The 16845-nt window shown below is 36.9% G+C and overlaps 1 protein-coding gene across 1 annotated transcript in view; it reads left to right on the top strand.

Moving 5' to 3' along the window:
* KLF8 (KLF transcription factor 8) overlaps window positions 1-16845 on the top strand; it is a 182175-nt gene that overhangs the window by 13144 nt on the left and 152186 nt on the right. The window lies entirely within an intron of this gene.

Below are 16845 nucleotides of genomic sequence, written 5' to 3' on the forward strand. Positions count from 1 at the left end.
TTGACTTCATTACAAGTGTATAAAAGGTGGACTATTTTATGTAAAATAAAAGTTTGCAGCTTTCTTGAAAAACTTGAAATATTTTGCATCACTGGGCCTATACTGCTGCATGTTACAGTCATCAGGAACTGAGTGGCAGCTGCCCCTTTAGAAGTCTTATTTATTCATTGCTATCCTTTAGCTGCAAAAGATGAAGCCAACTGGAGCTAGTTTAAGCACAAGAGGAATTTTACTGGATCTTGGGAATGAACTGGGTTTTAGAAATGGGAAGTTGTTAGAAACCCAGGCTGTTTTTTTCCCTATGTCTCATATCTGCTTCCCTCTGCATATCAGTTTATTTTTTCTCTCTTAGCAGAATAGAGCAGGTAGTGGGCAAGAGATAGCTTCTTTATCTCCTGAGTTCATATGTTACAGTTCAGTCACATAGAAAGGTATTGGCTGGCTCTCTTAATACCAATTACCAAGTCACAGGGAATGGGCACTGATTTACCTGGCTTGGGTCAGTTGCCTAGATAAACAATCTTTGGCCAGGGGGCCAGGGTTATGTAATATAAACTAGGGACACATATTTGTAAATCATATGGGAGTTATAAGAGGATCATTATATGTGGAACAGACACTTCCAAATGTATCCCCTGTACCAAGCATTATTTTTGTTCTGCTTACTTTGTGGTAACTTTTGTGTTCTCTTAAAGCTCTTTCAACCTACTGTAGGCCTGGCCTATCTGATTTTGCCAGGTTTAGTCCTGTCATCTTGGGAGTGTGTAAGATTCAGTACACCCCCACTATTCTTATTACAAAGCACTTTGAGGCCAAAATTGCCAGAACATCTTACCCTGGCTTTCTTTTAGCATTGTGAATCCCACAGGGCTTCTTTCCTCCAGTAACTTAAAATCACCTTATCTCTCATTATAATGACTTATAAGCTATTGAATACAGCTTGGTGAGTTCATTCTTAAAGAGTTAACAGCCCTGTATGAAAAAGGGGGAGGGAGGTCTAAAGGAGAACAGCTAATGGTGATATACTCAGGACTGAAGAATTAGCAAAAGTTTCATTCATAAGTGTAATGCCTGGACTTTAGAATTGTACAAGATGACAGGGGTTTATTGTGTTTTTGTTTCTTGGATGCCCTTGACTCAAAGGAGCTTTCCAAGTTTTCTGGATCCCAGCCGAGGCTTTGGACACTTTTTTTTTCAATGACTTCAAAGTTCTCTTCCTGATATTCCTTACAAAAGCAGTAGTCACTATTGAAGGATTCAACTCTCAGCCCATAGCTTTGGGGTACAGGGATTGCTAGTCCTAGAGCATGTTGATAGGGAAGCTTACTCCACTCCTCATAGTACTAAAGTAAGCTGTCCTGGCTGAAACCATTGTCTTTCAAGATCATGGGATGGATTCTTTCTAAAGGAATTCAATCTCTGCCCCAGTCCTGCAACCTCTTCTGGCATTTGCTTTGCCTTTTATAAGCAGAATAGAATTATCCTGACTTCTTCAAGCTAAGAGTTGCAGGGTAATAGTCTACAGTCTTCAGTGTGAAGAGGGAAGAACTCAGAACCAAAGCCAGGAAACTTCTTAGAAAGAGAAATTTCACTGAAGACATTTGAAATCTGAGCAGACATTGGTTTGCTTTCACTTTCCTCTTTGTTGAAGTTAAAGTTGCAATAAACTGAGTATGAGTCTGTTATTGTGGTTCCTCTCTCTACTTCTAGCTCATTGACTTGGCAGGTTAAGACAGTATTTATTGCAAATGACAATAAAAGTTACCATTTACTGAGCAATTGCTATATGCAAGACACTGTTCTAAATTAGTTTTTTTATTCACCTTAGTTTTTATTTATTTTTTCTTTTTAAAAAATTTTCACTGTTTATGCTATTACAGTTGTCCCAATTTTTCCCTTTGCCCCTCTCCACCCAGCCTGCCCCTCACTTGCACAGTCAGTCCTCACATTGTTGTCCATGTACACAGGTCCTTCATACATATTCTTTGACTAATCCTTTCACTTTCTTTCAGTCATTTTCCACCTCCCCCCTCTCCTCTTACAGCTGTCAGTATGTTCTATGTTTCTATGTCTCTGGTTCTGTTTTTCTCATTAGTTAATTTTGTTCATTAGATTCCTCCTATAAGTGAGATCATATGGTATTTGTGTTTCACCAACTGGCTTATTTCACTTAGCATAATAGTCTCCAGTGCCACCCATGCCATTGCAAAAGGTAGGAATTCCTTCTTTTTTCTGCTGCATAGTATTCCATTGCATAAATGTACCACAGTTTTTTATCCACTCATCTACTGATTGATGGGAACTTAGGCTGTTTCCAAATCTTGGTTATTGTAAATAGTGTTGCTATGAAAATAGGGGTGCATAAATTTTTTTGAATTGGTGTTTCAGGATTCTTAGGGTATATTCCCCACAGTGGAATTGCTGGGCCAAAAGGCAGTTCCATTTTTAGTTTTTTGGAGAAATTTCATACTGTTTTCCACAGTGGGTGCACCAGTCTGCATTCCCACCAACTGTGCACACAAGTTCTCTTTTCTCCACATCCTCGCTAGCACTTGTTGTTTTTTGATTTATTAATAGCCATTTTGGCAGGTGTGAGGTGATATTTCATTGTGGTTTTAATTTGCATCTCTGTGGTAGCTAGTGATGTTAAGCATTTTTTTCATATGTCTTTGGGCCACCTGTATGTCCTCCTTGGAGAAGTGTCTACTCAGGTCCTTTGCTCATTTTTTTTAATTGTTTTTTTTTTTTTTTGTCTTCCTGGTGCCGAATTGGATGAGTTCTTTATATGTTTTGGAGATTAAATCCTTGTCTGATGTATCATTGGCCATACTACCCTGAATGTGCCTAGTCTTATCTGCTCTAAATTCTTGACAACACCTATCTGACAAAATTGTTATGATGATTCTATAACACATAAAAGTACCTAGCATATATTCTTCAGTCAGTAAATGGTAGTATTCACATATTCACTATCTTTCTTATTCCTTTTCCTTTAAAAAAATACTTGGATTGGGCTCACTGTAAGCACATGCTTTCCAATCTCTGAGGGGACATACTGACTGCTTCACCATCCTTTCTTTCATCCAACCACACAGTGACAGTTGCAAGACTTTTTAAAAATATTTTTCAAGCCCCCATTCATACCTACTGTCAACTTTGGCCTCCTTAATTCGAATTTATACAAATTCTCTCATTTCCTTCCATTTCACTTCAGTCAGTACTGCTGAAACTTCAATGTATATAAATCAACTGCATATCTGCTTGCAATGCAGATTTTGACCCAGAAGGTCTAGGGTGGGACCGGAGGAGATTCTATATTTCTAACACATTTCTGGGTGATGCAGATACTAGCGGGTGGATAACATTTTGTGTGGCATGGATCTAAAGAAGATCAAAGTTCGCTAATCCTGCCCCCCTGTTTTTTTAAGAGATGAAGATACTGAGACTTAAAAATGTTAAGTGATTTTCTCAAGGTCATATAGCTAGTAAGTGGTAAAATGTAGATTTGAACCCAACTCCTCATTCTTATGCTGTACCTATACCTTCCACTTCTGCAGTTGTTTCTTGAAGTAATTCCATGTTGTTAACCTGCATTTTCTACTTCACCTCAGCCTGTTGGCATCTCTTGGTAGATTTATTTCTAATTGGCATATAGCTTTGCTTTGCCAAATTATTACTATAGTTATTTTAAAGTTTTCTTTTTTTACTTTGTTGTGATTTTTATGTTTTTTTTACATTTTTATTTTTATTTTTTAAATTTATATACCATGTTTATTCTATTACAGTTGTCTCAATCTTTACCCCTTTACCCCCCTCACCCAACCCACCCCATCCCCCACTCCCACAGCCAATTCCCACTCTGTCGTCCATGTCTATGGGTCATTCATACATGTTCTTTGTCTAGTCCCTTCCCCTTCATTCCACCATTGTCCTCTTTTCACATGCCCTCTGGTCACTTTCAGTCTGCTCTATGTTTCCATGCCTGTGGTTTGTTTTGTTCATTAGTTTATTTTGTTGAATAGAGTCCACTTATAAGTGAGATCGTATGGTATTTGTCTTTCATCAACTGGCTTATTTCACTTAGCTTAATATTCTCCAGTTCCATCCATGTTGTCGCAAATGGTAGGAGTTCCATCTCTTCCTCCCTCATTCTTTCTTTCTTTCTCTCTTTCTTTCCTTCTTTCTTTCTTTCTTAAATGCAGATTGATTTTATTTCCTTTTTTAAATATCAGTTAATTATAAAATATTTAAAAAATTTAAAACCATTATAAAGTTTCAGAAATTAAAACAAAATAACACCTGCACAGAAATAATCAACTAGATCAATGAAATATAATGAGCATTCTAGAGACAAACGTATATATCTGTCTGACAATGTAATATATGATTAAGATGATATTTCAAATCAATGGGTAAAATAAGGCTTATTCAACAAATAAGGTGCATGGATCACTATTACTTGAAATAAAACAAATATAGAGGCCTATTTCACACATTATACAAGAAACATTCAGGTGAGTTAAAAATCAATATATATAATCTAAGGAGATTTAGAAGAAAATAGAACTAATATTTTTCATGACCTGAAGTAAAATATTCAACCCCAGAAGCTATAAAGTAAATATTGACAATATGACTATATTAAACATATAAGACTATATAGTAATATACATATAAAAAAGTTAAAGGACAAGTAATAGAATAAGAAAGTATTTGCAACACATCTAAAACATGGTTAATTGTTTTTTTGTTTGTTTGTTTGTTTGTTTTTAAGGGAAAAAAAGTTCTACAAACCTTTAATCAATAAATGGATAAAGAATACCAAAAAGTAATTTAAAGATTTTTTAAAAAATAATAGAAATGGGCAAGAAATATACAAAAACAGGTTTAGTTTCAACAGATAGTAAAGGAAAAATTAAAATGACATCATTGTCACAATCAGATTAATGAGAATTAAAAATATTGGTAATATCAAGTATTGGAAACCCTGAAAGGAACTAGGTATTCATAGAAACTTTTTCTTCATCTTAAAGCAGTCCCTTTAGCATATTTTGCAGTGCTGGTTTGGTGGAGGTGTAGTCTTTTAGCCTTCTTTTGTCTGGAAAACTCCTTATTTCGCCTTCCATTTTAATTGAGAGCCTTGCTGGGTAGAGCAGTCTTGGCTGCACGCCCCTGCTTTTCATTATTGGAATATTTCTTGCCATTCCCTTCTGGCTTGCAGTGTTTCTGTTGAGAAGTCAGATGCTAGCTGTATCAGGGCTCACTTATATGTTACTACCTCTTTCTCCCTTGCTTGCTTTAGAATTCTCTGTTTGTCATTGATATTTGCCATTTTAATGATGATGTGTCTTGGAGTGGGCCTCATTGGGTTCCTCTTGAATGGGACCCTCTGTGCTTCCTGGACTTGTGAGACTTTTTTCTCTCCTCCAATTAGGGAAGTTTTCCATCATGACTTTTTCAAACAGGTTCTCTATCCCTTGCTCCTCCTCTTCTTCTGGTGTCCCTATTATCCGGATATTATTACGTTTCAGGTTGTCCTGCATTTCCCTCAATGCCTCTTCATTCTTTTTGAGTCTTTTTTCCATTTTCTTGCTCTTTCTGGGAGCTGTTTTTACCTTGTCCTCCAGCTCGCTGAGTCGGTCCTCAGCTTCATCTAGCCTGCTTTTGATTCCTTCTACTGTGTTCTTCCATTCAGAAATTGTATTCTTCATTCCCTCTTGTGTTTTATTGATAGTTTCTATGTCCTTTTTCATGCTGATATAGTTTGCAGTAAGTTCCTCGTAGTCTTCCTATAGATTTTGGAATTCTCTCTGAGCTCACTGAGCTCATTGAGCTTCCTTAGAACCATTGTTTGGAACCCAGTATCTGATATTTTATTTGCCTCTATTTCATTTATTTCTCTTTATGGGTATTCCTCCTTTCCCTTCAAGTGGGGTATATTTCTTTGTCTTCCCATTATTTGTGTGACTCTTCTCTTTTGATTCTGATTCTTAAGTTGATCTGTCTTGATTTTCTGACTTTGTGGTATGAACTTCTATGGTTGGAGACCGCTGTTTTTACTTGCTGGATCTGCTTCTGATGATGTCAGATGTAGTCCCTGTCTGAGGGTAGGCAGTGTATTCGAGATTTCCAGTAACCTACTGTTTGTGGCTGTCTCCTTCAGCTGTTAATCTATTCAGTCTGCACTCAGCAGGCTCTAAAGTTTTCTTGAAAATTGTTTTATTTTGGCTGAAATATCTCATAACTAGTTCATGTAAGCTTTGAAGAGTTCTGAGGCAACAGATTCCAGTGTTCATAGTTTTTATTAGTCCAAAGGGAAGAGTCAGGGTGACTCGGATATTTGGGAGGTAATGTTCAGAGTAGTTGGAGAATGATAAATGAAACACGTCAAAATATGTTCCTACTTCTGGACCTGAAGGACACCAGCGATGTCTGAGGAAGATTGAGGTCCTTCTTCATTTGGAGGAGAGGACAATGTAAACTCAATGGTTAGATGAAGTAGGAAATTCAAGGCTTTTCACAGATAAATTGTTCAAACCTTGTCTTGCCAGGCCCTAGAACTCAGTCTGCTGCCTGCAGGGTGATGAGATTACTTGATAGCCAGAGACTCTGATAGTTGAAAACTTGCAGGAATAGACTCTTAGGCATCCCTTAATTGGGGTCTATCCAGTTAAGGTCTTTCTTTGCAGCTGCACAATGGGATATAATAGTAGTAATAAACAGTTAAAGAGTTAGCCATGCCTAATGGTACCTTTAACTTTCTTCAAAGCTTTCTCTGACTTTACTGTTTTTAAAGGTATATTTGGGATGGTGTGTTAAATTTGTCCTGTTTTGATTGAAAATAAAGTCAGAAAATTTCATCTTCATAAACTGGGCAGGCTTGAACACAGAATAACCTTTGGAATCTGAAATTTGTATTTCAAATCCTATTACTTAGGCACTCTTCTGCCAGTCAGAAACAGTGCACCTTTATTGTAAAAAAAGTACTCAAGTAAAATAGCCACTTATTGAATATCAATGGACAGAAGGGAACTTGTTTTTGAGTGCCTGGCACTGTGTTAACTTAGAATAAATATTTTGCTCAATCTTAATCACCATGAAATATTTTGCTTCTCTCCCTCTTTTATTCTTTAAAAAATTATTTTTCCATTACAGTTTACATTCAATATTATTTTGTACTAGTTTCAGGTGTACAGCATAATATTTGGACAATCATATACTTTACAAAGTGTTCCCCCTGATATTTCAAGTACACACCTGGCACCATACATAGTTATTGCAATGCTATTGACTTTATTCCCTATGCTGTACTTTACGTCCCTGTGACTATTTTGTAACTGCCAATTTGTACTTCTTAATCCCTTCACATTTTTAAATATATAATCTTTATTACATTTTTTCCATTACCATTTAGTCCCCTCATACATCCCTTTCCCTCCCCCCCAAGCAATCACCACACTGTTATCCATGTCCATGACTCCTTTTTCTTTTTTGCTCAATCCCTCCACCTCCTAACCTCCCCACCACTAGCTGTCATCTGTTCTCCATCTATAAGTCTGTTTCTGTTTTGTTTCTTCGGTTTGTTCATTAGATTCCACTTATGAGTGAGATCATATGGTATTCATCTTTCTCTGACTGGCTTATTTCACTTAGAATAATGTTTTCCATGTCCATCCACACTGTTGCAAAGGGTAAAATTTTCTTCTTTATTATGACCAAGTAGAATTCTATTGTGTAATGTCCCATAGTTGTTTTATCCACTTATATATTGATGGACAGTTGGGCTGCTTCCATGTCTTGGCAATTGTAAACAATGCTGCAATGAACACAGGGCTTCTTATGTTCTTTCAATTAGTGTTTTGGTTCCTTTGGATATATTCCCAGGTGTGGGGTTGTTGGGTCAAAAGGCAGATACATTTTTAATTTTTTGAGGCATCTCCATACTGTTTTCCACAGTGGCTGCATCAGTCTGCATTCACACCAGCAGTGCAAAAGGGTTCCCCCTTCTCCACATCCTGATCAGCACTTGTTGTTTGTTGATTTACTGATGATAGCCATTCTGACAGGTGTGGGATGGTATGTCATTGTGGTTTTTATTTGCATTTCTCTGATGGTTAGTGATGTTGAACATTTTTTCATATGTCTATTGGCCATCTGTGTGTCCTCTTTTGAGAAGTGTCTATTCAGGTCATTTGTCCATTTTTTAAATTTTTTTTTGTTGTTGTGGAGTTTTGTAAGTACTTTATAAATTTTGGACATTAACCCCTTATCAGATGTATCATTGGTGAATATGTTCTCCCATTCTGTGGGTTTTTTATTTTGTTAATAATTTCCTTTGCTGTGCAAAAACTGTTTAGTTTGATGTAGTCCCATTTGTTTATTTTTTCTTTTGTCTCCCACCCCTGGGGAGATATATCAGAAAAAAAATGCTATGAGCAATGTCTGAGATTTTGCTGTTTATGTTTCCTTCTAGGATTTTTACGGTTTCTGGTCTAACATTTAAGTCTTTAATCCATTTTGAATTTATTCTTGTGTGAGGTGTAAGAAGGTGGTCTACTTTCATTTGTCTGCATGTATCTGTCCAATCTTACCAACACCATTTATTGAATAAACTGTCTTTAACTCATTATATGTGCTTGCTTTCTCTGTCAAAACTTCATTGACTACAAAGGTGTGGGTTTATTTCTGGGTTCTCTTTTCTGTTCCATTGATCTACATGTCTGTTTTTATGCCAGTACCAGGCTGTTTTGATTACCATGGCCTTGTAGTATAGTTTGATATTAGGTAGTGTGATACCTCCAACTTTGTTCTTTTTCAGAATTGCTGTTGCTATACAGGGCCTTTTGTGGTTCCATATAAATTCTTGAAATATTTGTTTTAGTTCTGTGAAATATGTTATTAGAATATTGATAAGAATTGCTTTGAACCTATAGGTTGCTTTGGGTAGTATGGATATTTTAATGATGTGAACTTGTCCTATCCATGAACATGGTATGTGCTTCCACTTACTTGTATTTTCTTCAGTTTTTTCTTCAGTGTTTTGTAATTTTCTGAGTACAGGTCCTTTATATCTTTCATTAGGTTTATTCCTAGGTATTTTATTCTTTTGAAGCAATTGTGAATGGGATTATTTTCTTAATTTTCCTTTCTGTTAGTTTGTTATTGGCATATAAAAATGCAACTTATTTCTCGATATTAATTTTGTATCCTGCTACTTTGTTGAATTTGCTTATTAGTTCTGGTAGGTTTGTGTGTGTGTGTGTGTGTGTGTGTGTGTGTGTGTGTGTGTAGAACTTTTTGGGTTCTCTATGCACAGTATCTTGTCATCTGCAAATAAAGATAGTTTTATTTCTTACTTTACAATGTAGATGCCTTTTATTTCTTCCTCTTGTCTGATTGCTGTGGCTAGGACTTCCAGTACTATGTTGAATAAGAGAGGTGAAAGCGGATATCCCTGTCTTGTTCCTGATCTTAAGGGGAACACTTGTAGATTTTGCCCATTGTGTATGATGTTGGCAGTGGGTTTGTCATATATGGACTTTATTATGTTTAGGTATGTTCCCTGTATTCCTACTTTACTGAGAGTTTTTTTTTTATCATAAATGGGTGTTGGATTTTATCCAAAGCTTTTTCTGCATCTATTGGTATAATCATGTGGTTTTTATCCTTCATTTGTTTATGTGATGAATGACAGTTATTGATTTGTGAATGTTGTACCATTGTGCATTCTTGAAATAAATCTCTCTTATCATTGTGTATGGTCTTTTTGATGCATTGCTGTATTCAGATTGCTAATATTTTGTTGAGGATTGTAACATCTATGTTTATTAGGGATATTGGCCTATAATTTTCTTTTTTTTTATTGTAGTGTTTTTTTTTTTGGTTTTGGAATTGTAATATCGCTGGCCTCGTGAAATGAGTTTGGGAGCCTTCCCTCCTCTGGAGTTTTATGAAATAGTTTGAGAAGGAGAGGTGTTAGTTCTTCCTGGAGTCTTTGGTAAAATTCACCCGTGAAGCCATCTGGTCCAGGGCTCTTGTTGGAGTTTTTGATTACTGCTTCAATTTCACTAGGTGTAATCTGTGATTATTTCTGATTTAGTTCTGGAGAAATTGTATGTTTTTAAAAATGTATCCATTTCATCCAGGTTGTCAAGTTTGTTGGCATATAATTGTTTATAATATTTTCTTACAAATCTTTGGGTTTCTTCGGTGTCAGTTCTTATTTCTCCTCTCTGATTTCTGATTGTATTTATTTGGTTCTTTTCTCATTTTTTCTTGATGAATCTGGTTCAAGGTTTGTCAAAATTGTTTATCTTTTCAAAGAATCAGCTCTTGGATTCATTAATCTTTTGAATAATTTTTAAAGACTCTATTTCATTAATTTTTGCTCTGATCTTGTTTCCTTCTTTTTACTCAGTTTAGGCTTTGTTTGTTGTCCCTTTCAAGTTCCTTGAAGTGTAAAGTTAGATTGTTTATTTGAACTTTTTCTTGTTTTTTGAGATAAGCCTGTAATGTTATGAATTTCCTTCTTAGGACTGATTTCCCTGTGTCTCACAGATTTTAGGTTGTTGTGTCACCATTTTCTTTTTTCTTTTTTATTTATTTATTTTTTGAATTTATTTACTTTTTAAATACATTTGTCTCTGCCTCCCTCCCACCTCTTTCCCTTGCCCCCTCCCTCCTTCCCTTCCTCAGCTCTTCCCCTTTGGTTTTGAGTCCTTTGCTATATCTTCCCCTTTGGGTTTGAGTCCTTGCTATATGTTCTTTGACTTTCCCCTTCCCTTCCCTTTCCCTACCCCCCCCTTCCCTCTTGTCTCTGTTGATTTCTTTTCCTTTCAGTGTTGCTGGTCATATTTTCCTTGCATCTTTGCATTGTTGGTTAGGTTCCGCTTATAGGTGAGATCATATGGTATTTGTCTTTCGCCCCCTGGCTTATTTCGCTTAGCATGATGCTCTCCAGTTCCATCCATGCTGTCGCGAAGTTCAGTAGTTCTTTTTTTCTTTCTGCTGCGTAGTATTCCATTGTGTATATGTACCATAGTTTTTTGACCCAATCATCTACTGATGGGCATTTAGGTTGCTTCCAACACTTGGCTATTGTAAATTGTGCTGCTATGAACATTGGGGTGCATAGGTTCTTTTGTATTGGCATTTTGGTGTTCTCAGGGTATAGTCCCAGCAGGGGAATCACTGGATCAAAGGCAGTTCCTTTTTCAGCTTTCTGAGGAAATTCCACACTGCTTTCCATAGTGGCTGCACCAGTCTGCATTCCCACCAACAGTGTACTAGGCTTCCCTTTTCTCCACAGCCTCGCCAGCACCTGTTGTTTGTGGATCTGTTTATGATGGCCATTCTGACCGGTGTGAGGTGGTACCTCATGGTGGTTTTGATCTGCATTTCTCTGATGGCTAGTGATGCTGAGCATCCTTTCAAATGCCTCTGGGCCCTCTGTAGCTCCTCCTTGGAAAAGCATCTGCCCAGGTCCTTTGCCCATTTTTTGATTGGATCGTTTGTCTTCTTGGAGTGGAGTCGAGTGAGTTCTTTATATATCTTGGAGATCAAACCTCTATCTGATTGTATCATCAGCAAATATATTTTCCCATAGGGTTGGCTCCCTTTTCATTTTGCTGATGTTTTCTTTCGCCGTGCAGAAGCTTCTTATTTTTATGAGGTCCCACTTGTTTATTCTTTCCTTTATGTCCCTTGCTTTAGGAGACATATCAGTGAAAAAATGGCTGCGTGGGATATGTGAGAGTTTCCTGCCAATGTTCTCCTCGAGGACTTTGATGGTGTTGCGACTTATATTGAAGTGTTTTATCCATCTTGAGTTTATTTCTGTGTATGGTGTCAGCTGATGATCCAATTTCAAATTTTTGCATGTACCCGTCCAGCTCTCCCAACACCATTTGTTGAAGAGGCTATTATTGCTCCATTTTATGCTTCTGCCCCCTTTGTCAAATATTAGATATCCATAGAGACCTGGGCTTATTTCTGGGCTTTCTATTCTGTTCCACTGGTCTATGGGTCTGTTCTTATGCCAGTACCAGATTGTTTTGAGTATAGTGGCTTTGTAGTAGAGTTTGATGTCCGGTATTGTGATCCCTCCTACTTTGTGTTTCTTTCTCAAAATTGCTGAGGCTATTCGGGGTCGTTTATGGTTCCATATAAATTTTTGAAATGTCTGTTCTATTTCTGTGAAATACGTCATTGGTATCTTAATAGAGATTGCATTGAATCTATAAATTGCTTTGGGTAGTATGGACATTTTGAGGATATTAATTCTTCCAATCCATGAGCACGGTATATGCTTCCATTTATTTGTGTCTTCCTTAATTTCTTTTTTCAATGTTGTATAGTTTTCTGCATACAGGTCTTCTGTGTCTTTGGTTATATTTATCCCTAGGTACTTTATCTTTTTTCTTGCTATATCGAATGGTATTTTTTTTCTGATTTCTTCTTCTTCTATTGCATTGCTGGTGTACAAAAACGCCTTTGATTTCTGAATGTTGACTTTGTATCCTGCTGTTTTGCCAAATTCACTTATTAGGTTGAGGAGTTTTTTGGTAGAGTCTACAGGGTTTTCTATGTACACTATCATGTCATCTGCAAACAATGATAGTTTTACTTCCTCCTTTCCCATTTGGATGCCTTTTATCTCTTTCTCTTGTCTGACTGCTGTGGCTAGGACTTCCAATACGATGTTGAAAAGAAGCGGTGAGAGCAGACATCCTTGTCGTATTCCCGATCTTAGTGGGAAAGCTTTCAGTTTTTGCCCGTTGAGTATGATATTAGCTGTAGGTTTTTCATATATGGCCGTTATTACGTTGAGGAATGCCCCATTTATTCCCATTTAAGCATTTGACAAGGTACAGCACCCATTTATGATCAAAACACTCAGCAAAATGTTGTGTCACCATTTTCATTTGTTTCAAGGTATCTTTTAATTTCTTCCTCAATCTCATTGTTGACCCATTCATTGTTTAATAACATGTTATTTAGCTTGCATATCTTTGCGTGTTTTTCAGTGTTCTTTTTGTGGTTGATTTCTGGTTCATAGCATTGTGGTCAGAGAAGATGCTTGATATGATTTCATTCTTCTTAAATTTATTGAGACTTGTGTGTTCTAGCATGTGGTGTATTCTAGAAAACATTCATGTGCACTAGAAAAGTATGTATATTCTGATGCTTTGGGGTGATATGCTCTGAAGATATCAACCATATTTAGTTGATCTAGTATGTCATTTAAGGCTGCTGTCTCCTTGTTGATTTTCTGCCTGGAAGATCTATCCATTGAAATCAATGGGGTATAAAAATCCCCAACTATGACTGTATTTCTCTTTATCTCTCCTTTTATTTCCATAAAGATCTGCTTTACATATTTAGGTGCTCCTATGTTGGGTATGTAAACATTTACTAGGGTTATATCCTCTTGTTGGATTGTTCCCTTTATCATTATGTTGTGTCCTTCTTTGTCTCTTACTATGTCCTTGGTTTTAAAGTTTATTTTGTAGGATATAAGTACTGCTACCCCAGCTTTATTCTCTTTTACATTTCCATGAAATATATTTTTTCAACCCCTTGCTTTTATTCTGTGTGTTTCTTTCAATCTGAGGTGGGTCTCTTGGAGGCAGCATATATATGGGTCTTATTTTCTTATCCATTCAGGTACCCTCTGTTTTTTGGTTGGAGCATTTAAGCCATTTACATTTAAGGTGATTATTGGTTGATACATATAGAGTGCCATTTTATTGTTAGACTGTTTTCCACTGTTAGTTTTTCCTTTCTCTTTTTCTTCTTCCTTTTAAAGAAAGGCCTGTAACATTTGTTGCAGTATTGGTTTGGTTTTAACAAACTCCTTTAGCTTTTTCTTGTCAGGGAAGTTCCTTATTTCTCCTTCAATTTTAAATAGTAGTCTTGCTGAGTAAAGTAGCCTTGGTTTTAGGTCCTTGCTTTTCATCACCTTGAATATTTCATGCCACTCCCTTCTGGCCTGAAATGTTTCTCTTGAGAACTCAGTAGACAATCTACTTGGAGCTTCCTTGTAGGTAACTGCCTGCTTTTCTCTTGTGGCTGTTAGGATTCTCTCCTTATCATTAAGCCTTGCCATTTTAATTATGATGTGTCTCAGTGTAGGACTCTTTGAGTCCAAATTGTTTGGGACTCTCTGGGATTCCTGGACTTCTGCGACTTTATCCTTCACCAGATTAGGGAAATTTTTTGTTATTATTTCTTCAAGTAGATTCTCAATCCCTTGATCACACTCTTCTCCTTCTGCTATTCCCAGGATACAGATGTTGTTATGCTTCCTGTTGTCAAAGATGTTTCTTAAGCTCTCTGCATTTTTGAAATTATTTTTATCATTTTCTAATTTATTTTTTCAAATACATTTGTCCCTGACTTTACCCCACCACTTTCCCTTGCACCATCCCCCTTCTCTCCCTCAATCCTTCCCCTTTGGTTTTGTCCATGAGTCCTTGTTATATGTTCCTTGACTTTCCCCTTCCCTTCTTTTTCCCCGGCACACCGCTCCCACCTTCCCTCTTGTCTCTGTTGGTTTCTTTTCCTTTCAGTGTTGCTGGTCTTATTTTCCTTGCATCTTTGTATTGTTGGTTAGGTTCCACTTATAGGTGAGATCATATGGTATTTGTCTTTCACTGCCTGGCTTATTTCGCTTAGCATAATGCTCTCTAGTTCCATCCATGCTGTCGCAAAGTTTAGTAGATTTTTTTTCTTTCTGCTGTGTAGTATTCTATAGGGTAAATGTACCATAGTTTTTTGATCCAATCATCTACTGATGGGCATTTAGGTTGCTTCCAACACTTTGCTATTGTAAATTGTGCTGCTATGAACATTGGGGTGCATAGGTTCTTTTGAATTGGCGTTTTGGGATTCTTAAGGTATAGTCCCAATAGGGGAATCACTGGATCAAAAGACAGTTCCATTTTAAGCTTTTTGAGAAAATTCTACACTGCTTTCCTCAATGGCTGCACCAGTCTGCATTCCCACCAGCAGTGTACAAGGGTTCCCTTTTCTTCACAGCCTTGCCAGCACCTGTTGTTTGTGGATCTGTTTATGATGGCCATTCTGACTGGTGTGAGGTGGTATCTCATTGTAGTTTTGATCTGCATTTCTTTGATGGCTAGGGAAGCCGAGCATCCTTTCAAATGTCTCTGGGCCCTCTGTATCTCTTCCTTGGAAAAGTGTCTGCCCAGATCCTTTGCCCATATTTTGATTGGATCATTTGTCTTCTTGGAGTGGAGTGATTTCTCTATGTATTTTGGAGATCAAACCTCTATCTGATGTATCATTTGCGAATATATTTTACCATAAGGTTGGCTCCCTTTTCATTTTGCTGATGTTTTCTTTAGCCATGCAGAAGCTTCTTATTTTGATGAGGTCCCACTTGTTTATTCTTTCCTTTATGGTCCTTGCTCTAGGAGACATATCGGTGAAAAAAATGATGCGTGGGATATCTGAGAGTTTCCTGCCAATGTTCTCCTCTAGGACTTTTATGGTGTTGCGACTTATATTTAAGTCTTTTATCCATCTTGAGTTTATTTCTGTGTATGGTGTCAGCTGATGATCCACTTCAATTTTTTGCATGTAGCCGTCCAGCTCTCCCAACACCATTTGTTGAAGAGGCTATTATTGCTCCATTTTATGCTTCTACCCCCTTTGTCAAATATTAGATGCCCATAGAGACCTGGGCTTATTTCTGGGCTTTCTATTCTGTTCCACTGGTCTATGGGTCTGTTCTTGTGCTAGTACCAGATTGTTTTGAGTATAGTGGCTTTGTAGTAGAGTTTGATGTCCGGTATTGTGATCCCTCCGACTTTGTGTTTCTTTCTCAAAATTGGTGAGGCTATTCGGGGTCGTTTATGGTTCCATATAAATTTTTGAAAAGTCTGTTCTATTTCTGTGAAATACATCATTGGTATCTTAATAGGGATTGCATTGAATCTATAAATTGCTTTGGATAGTATGGACATTTTGATGATATTAATTCTTCCAATCCGTGAGCACAGTATGTGCTTCCATTGATTTGTCTCTTTAATTTCTTTCTTCAATGTTGTGTAGTTTTCTGCACACAGGTCTATTACCTCCTTGGTTAAATTTATTCGTAGGTACTTTATTTTTCTTGTTGCTATATAGAATGGTATTTTTTTCTGATTTCTTCTTCTTCTATTTCATTGCTGGTGTACAAAACTGCCTTTGATTTCTGAATATTAATTTGAATCCTGCCGTTTTGCCAAATTCACTTATTAGGTTCAGTAATTTTTTGGTAGAGTCTACAGGGTTTTCTATGTACACTATCATGTCATATGCAAACAGTGATAGTTTTACTTCTTCCTTTCCTATTTGGATGCCTTTTATTTCTTTTTCTTGTCTGACCGCTTTGGCTAGGACTTCCAATACGATGTGGAAAAGAAATGGTGAAAGCGGACATCCTTGTTGTGTTCCCCATCTTAGTGGGAAAGCTTTTAGTTTTTCCCTGTTGAGTATGACGTTGGCTGTAAGTTTTTAATTTATGGCCTTTATTACATTGAGTAATGCTCCATTTATTTACATTTTGCTGAGTGTTTTGATCATAAATAGGTGCTATATCTTATCGAATGCTTTTTCTGCATCTATCGAGATGATCATGTGGTTTTTGTCTTGTCTTTTATTTATGTGAAGTATTACGTTTATTGACTTGCATATATTGAACCATCCCCGCATCCCTGGGATGAATCCCATTTGATCATGGTGGATAATCTTTTTAATGTATTGCTGGATGCAGTGTGCCAATATTTTGTTGAGGACTTTAGCATCTATGTTCATCAGTGAAATTGTCTTGTAGTTTTC

The sequence above is a fragment of the Pteronotus mesoamericanus genome, unplaced genomic scaffold (genome assembly GCF_021234165.1).
Source record: "Pteronotus mesoamericanus isolate MK-2021 breed Mesoamerican mustached bat unplaced genomic scaffold, CSHL_Meso_final contig_166, whole genome shotgun sequence".
Classification (NCBI taxonomy): domain Eukaryota; kingdom Metazoa; phylum Chordata; class Mammalia; order Chiroptera; family Mormoopidae; genus Pteronotus; species Pteronotus mesoamericanus.